The sequence below is a fragment of the Lolium rigidum genome, chromosome 4, assembly GCF_022539505.1.
Source record: "Lolium rigidum isolate FL_2022 chromosome 4, APGP_CSIRO_Lrig_0.1, whole genome shotgun sequence".
Lineage (NCBI taxonomy): Eukaryota > Viridiplantae > Streptophyta > Magnoliopsida > Poales > Poaceae > Lolium > Lolium rigidum.
This window is the reverse complement of record NC_061511.1, coordinates 165,326,095-165,332,094: the sequence shown is the minus strand read 5'-3', so window position 1 is coordinate 165,332,094 and position 6,000 is coordinate 165,326,095. Positions and strand designations below refer to the sequence as shown.

The following is a 6,000-nucleotide window of genomic DNA, read 5'->3' as shown; positions in this document are numbered from 1 at the left end:
CGCGCGCCTGGGCGGAACGCGTCGGGCGGCCTCGCACGGGAAAGCAGCAGAGGAGGCGGGCGCGCGGGGAAGCAGCAGAGGAGGCGGCCTCGCGCGGAATCAAGGCGGGCGGCCTCGCGCGGGGAATCGGGCCGCGGGCGGATTGGAGCAGGCGTCGGGCGTCGGGCGGGCCTGGCGCCTGGAGAGCAAGGAGATCGAGATCGAGGGACGGACGGGCGACGGAACAAGCAACGTCGGCCGGGAATTTAGGGATCAATTTTGCTCTGATACCATGTTAGGGCAATATACTTGTTGTATTACCATGCGGCCAAAGGCCACAATATATAGTACATGTACAGGTGCACATATGCAGAAAGCCCCCTAACATATGGGGAAACTACAATAGATAGATATATACATCTAACAGTCACAATGGCACTAACTTCACTTAGTTGATTCTATGTCTCTATAGATTGTGTGATTCAAACCTGCAAAAGTTTATCATCGTCAACTTCAACTGAATAAATTACCTTATACCGTAAAGTGAGACAGAAAATTTCTTTGGCACCTGAAGGAGTGTATGCATTGAAGCAAAGAGCATGGATAATATAGAAGAAAATATTGTAATGCTCAAAGTGAGAAAGAAGATTCTTTGGCACTTGAAGAAGAGTATGCATTTAAGCAAAGAGCGTAGATAATATAAAAGAAAATTTTGTAATGCTCAAAGTGCTATCCTTAGAGATATGTCCGACACTCAAAGGGGACTCCTGCTAATTTATTTTGTGTTCTGATGCGCTTATGAGAGTCCATACAGTAGTACCTAAAACCAGGTGTGACATGTTGGTGCAGTGAGAAAATAAGGATGACGTAACTTCTAGGTGAGTAATCCAGATGTAAACATATTACCAAGAAGAGAACTACCTCCTGCTGCTTTAAAAACACCTAACGAAATTGCAGGGTATCAAATCCTCACAAGAGAACAAATTTCTTTGAGGACTATGGTAGAGATAATCAACCCTCTAATTTCTGCTTCTCCCATAACTCATGTTTCCCTTCCAATGTTGCAGTGGCATATACATACATGCAACATGTAGTCTCCTTTTTAGTAGTTAAATCCTATAACCATGCTTCAGCTATGACATTATGCTCATATCCAACAATGCATACATTGCAAGATCTCAACTTCCATAACACTGAATGCAAATGTATACTGGCAAATTAGTCCTACTGAATTGCCGACCAAAGAAAATGCAATTGCAGAAACTTAATGTTCAAGCATGTCCAATGGTAGATAAACTATGGAGCTGATATTTTAGGAAGAAACACGGCATCGAATACACCGCCTAGTTATACATTTTGAGTGTACAAATTTAAAAACCACTTTTGCCTAGGCTTACCACCATATCTAGTTATTTGCTATATAACTTTTGGAAACAATATTTGTAATTTTTCTTGTGAATGTAATCAATGAAAATTCTGACCCTTGCAGGTGTTTTAGCCTCAAGGTAGGTGACCTTTTGACTGAGGCAATGTATAGCCATTTCCCAGGTCTACACTACTTTAGTTGATTTGTGAGATATATCTTCATCCAAAATTTGTGAGCGGAATATAACAAAGAAAGTAGCATTCAAACTAAAAGTGTTAGATAATGAATAATAATTCGCTAAAGAATAGTCATGATATAACAAATATTTAGGCCATATCATGCACAATCTTTTTGAACATGATTTCCACCTTAATATCATCTTTTATTGCCATAAGAAGCATTTCTTGGTTATGAAGAAGCAACCAAAGCTTTGGCATCAAGACAATAGCTTCTAACTGATACAGTAAAAAAGCACCAGTAACTAGTAATATTAACTGGAAGGCCATAGGATCACATTTTTTGTAGATGTTCTTCAGCTTTTAAATACTAAGTTCCGGATCTACATGTTTTTCTGCTGAATAAAATCACATGATATTCAGTGAGTACGTAAACCACTCTAATCATATCCTGTAGGCCTTAGGTAATTCTCGGCTCATGAACAGAACATAGGCTTAGACCACTAATATTTTCATCAGGCAGCAGGCACCTAAATCAACTATAAAACGCTAGTGCAAAGAATTTATACCTGAGAATTCACAGTGTCGAGGTAAACGAAATCTTAGAGCTGCTAGTTCTACCAGGGCCTCCTCTAAGAGCGTACCTCACGTCCTGGTCTTCATCTCTAACATCCATCCACCTCTCACAGGAGCAGCTTCTAGTGAACGTGTAAGGGCTGAATCTTCCCATCTTCTATGTTCTGGAAGTTAAATATATAACCATGTTCTCAACATCGTCTTCTTTCTTTTAAATTATGCTTGATTATATTTTAAGAAACGAAAGAAACCATCCAGAGTTGCTCACAATACAATTCAGTAGTCTTTTGAGTAATGTCTATAGATAAAATGATTTCTTCTGAGATGTTATACCAAAAGAGCAGACCTAATAGAAAACCAAGCACCATGGACCTTTCAATAAAGACACGGTCATCAATTGATTAACCTTATGGGAAAGAACAATTATAAAGGCATATTTCTTTAGCTTCTCTGATATATATGAACTCATATGGGACCTATAAGCATTTGCATGGTTGATATATATGAACTCCTATGACACCTATAGGTATCATAGGATCGCGGTAGCACAACGTCATTCGCTAGACAGGCACATTACTTCTTCGGGCTTGCCCTCTTAACCTGGAGACCAAAAGCGAACTAATTTAGGAACCATAATATATTAACACTACTTTCCTCTTACCTGAGTTATGAGATTACTTTAGATAAGGGGAAGGCATACATTTTACTTATTATCCACACAAATACGTCGATGTACATAAACACCATATTTTTACTGCTCAGTGCTCCTCGAGATAATATACAACCAATATTATACCTTCAACACACATGGAAGTGACATCAAAGGCTTTTATGAAGAAATGACAACATGATTAAGAAATATTGTGGCTCTTCTAGCACATACCAAATTCATAATGTAGCACCACACACTTCAACACAAAAGTTCGAACATAGTTCCAATGTGCAAAAAAGATCAATTTATATTAAAGGGTTTTTGATTTGTAGGTACATAATAGGGTGGAAAAACTATAGCTTTGATGAAACATAAGCCAGAACATTATTTACAATTGTAACAATAAAGCTTAGAAATACTTATGTTCAGAATAAATACTTGTGTTTGCCCGTAGTTTTTTCCTTATATATTCACTAACTAAAATTAGTATAGTATATTTTCTATGTACCGAATAGAAGAACACCTTACTAAGATATGCCTGGTTAGAACTACTTGCGAAGACCATGGTCCCCATTTCCCAAAACCTCCTATTTGGTTGTGTTGCAACAGTTTCACCATCTCTATTTTGGCACTCTCTTATTGGACATAATTGTTTCAGAAAAAGATTGAGCGGCATATAGAAGAAAACCAACTAAGTTATGTATATTTCATAAGCAAGAACACCACAAGGAATTAATGTAAAATTGTTCGTTTGAATCAATAACAAACTTGTACATGATTCATATGCTCACAATACCGCAAGCTAACCAGTGATCATTCGAAAATAGATGCACATAAATCCAAATTATATGAAAGTTTGACATCACATACTTATTTTTTAGATAAGCAAAGAAGCAATTTGGCCAATTGATCTTCAGGGCAGCACATTTTGCCCTACTATATGGAACAAACAAATATGTGAAGTTTCAGAAAGCAAGAGAAAGAATAATACCTAAGCAAGTTAAACATCTTAGCGATTCATTAACAATTGGGGCACTGTAGATTCGTTTTGATGGGGAGCGTTGCGCTTCCTCCTTGCAATGCGTGTCCTTTTTCCACAAAAGGATTATGCGTAAGTAATTCAGGTTACCTATCAATAGGATGTAAAAAAACAAATAAAGATAGTACAACTGGAAGATAGTGACTAAAAAGAATTATACCGAGAATATGTCTAAAAAGAATTAGATACAACATTTGCAATCTTTTCACCTTAACAGAAAAATTAATAATTTCCATGCCAAGTAAACTACTCCTAACTCTTATAGTTACTTTAAGCTGACCATCGGACCAAAAAAAAACAGGTGTAGATATAACAAAAACAAACTGGTACTCCTCAAAGGAAAACCTCCTAATAAATTTCTAAGGTCCTTAGTTCCTCAATCTGATTGAAACAAATTACTATTCTCTGTCCTACATTGACATCTGATACACACCATTTTATCATTAACCTGGTTGAAAAAATTTAAGTTTCCTTCCCTTAACATTGAAACGTGATGCTGAAATAACGTCACATGGTAAAAGAAGATAGGGAATTACATAAGCACTTACACCATACCCGAGCCTTCATAAGAGTTATAGCTTAATGTTTTCTTCTTGAGATGTACATGAATCCCTGAATCACAGAACTGAGCCATTCTCAAAACGCCATCTTCAGTTTCTGCATCTAGTCGAGAGTAAGAGCTTCAAATTCGGAGTGGAGTGACTAAAGTTGGCAGCACATATGCAGTTCCACAATTTTGATTCACTTGCCTGAGATTTGCATCAGTATGGTCAAGTCAGTAAAAGGAAAAATATGCAAATTATCTGAATATGAAATGAGCATATTACTGTACATGAGTATGGAGAAATATTCATTCAGCAGGTGAACGACCTATATCAAGTCTGATGTGTTGTGCATATGAATATAAAAGAAACTGAACCCAACCAAAAAAGCCTTCCTCAATTTGGAAGAACTCGGAGAACTCAACACCACAGAACACAAGACGCATAGTGGCAATCGTTGATGATGTTGAGTCGAACGGCAATCTATCATGCGTCTCGGAAACTACTGCCGAATAGCATGGAGCAGCACGTACACATACCCCCCTAGGCCCAGACCGCTCCCCACATTTGTAATCCGTGATAATCACCAAACAATTTTTCATATAAGTTGATAACGAACCAAGTCGAGAGACTCACCAGATCCACATATGCAATGGCTGGGCGTGGTGTGAATCAAGGGGACGCGGTCAGAGCATCGGCGGTGGCGCCTAGCTTCTCGGCCCGCCTTTTCCACCCGTGCTCCCCGAGCCAGCGACAACAATTTGGTTGTTGCACGGGCGTCCACACGTAGAGCGCCGCGGCAGTGGAGCCGTCCTCGACCATACCGGCAATACCTCGCTGGAAGCTTGTACCGGCCAGGCCCTGGCCGACCTCGACGCTGGCCGCTGTTCCCCGCCTCCTCTACCACGTCGCCCAAGCAGCGCCGCTTGCTGACGGCTACCTCCGGCCCCAATGCTTGGCTCCAACTTCTGCTCGACCGGTGCCGCAACGCCCCTCCTCAACTCCCGCTCGTTCGACCACAATGGAGTCTGCCGGCGTCCGCAAGGGAAGGAGGAAGAGGAGCTCGCTCGCCCCAGACCCTGCGCCGACCAACAAGTGACCAGATCCCAGCGCGGCGCCTGCTCCTCCCGCTCCGCACTGCCCCACTGCAAGCAGCGCATTGACGGAGATCTCGAGCTCCTCCGTGCAGGAGAAGAGGAGCAGCGGTAGACATCCTTATGCCTCACCCACGCCGCTCTGGGGCACCACGCTTTCGTCCCAGAGCACCCCGCCGAACGGGGCCCAGCACGGCGCTGTGAAGAAGCTGGGACGACGGGTCGATCTCGACCATGGGCCTGACGTGGCTGCAGTTGGAGCGGATGCCTTCCTCTGTGCCGCCCTCCATCGGGAAGTCAAACACGATTTGGGCGTGGTGTTGCAGTGAGGCCTGAGTGATGCATCCACCTCTGCCCGGAGGAGGCGTCGGTGGAGGACGCCATGGCGGAGACGTAGTTTCCCATCGCCCCTGCGTGTCGGCCGTTGGAGGTGGGACTGCGGAATCCCGAGTTTCCGAGGCTGGTGGATGTGGTTTACCATCACAGGAGCAGACGCGTGATGTGGTCAGGCCCCTCCTTCCCGTGATTCCCGAACAACGACCAGGACCTTGTCGAACCGCTCGTAAACGTAGAGAA

At 42.4% G+C, this 6,000-nt stretch overlaps 1 long non-coding RNA gene across 1 annotated transcript; it reads right to left on the bottom strand.

Moving 5' to 3' along the window:
* Nucleotides 1-422: 422 nt before the first annotated feature.
* LOC124705840 lies at nucleotides 423-4,533 on the bottom strand. The gene is made up of 3 exons (XR_007004171.1): nucleotides 4,337-4,533; nucleotides 2,091-2,261; nucleotides 423-467 (listed from the first exon to the last, which is right to left on the bottom strand). It is a non-coding gene; the product is annotated as an uncharacterized LOC124705840 (long non-coding RNA).
* Between the last annotated feature and the right edge of the window lie 1,467 nt (nucleotides 4,534-6,000).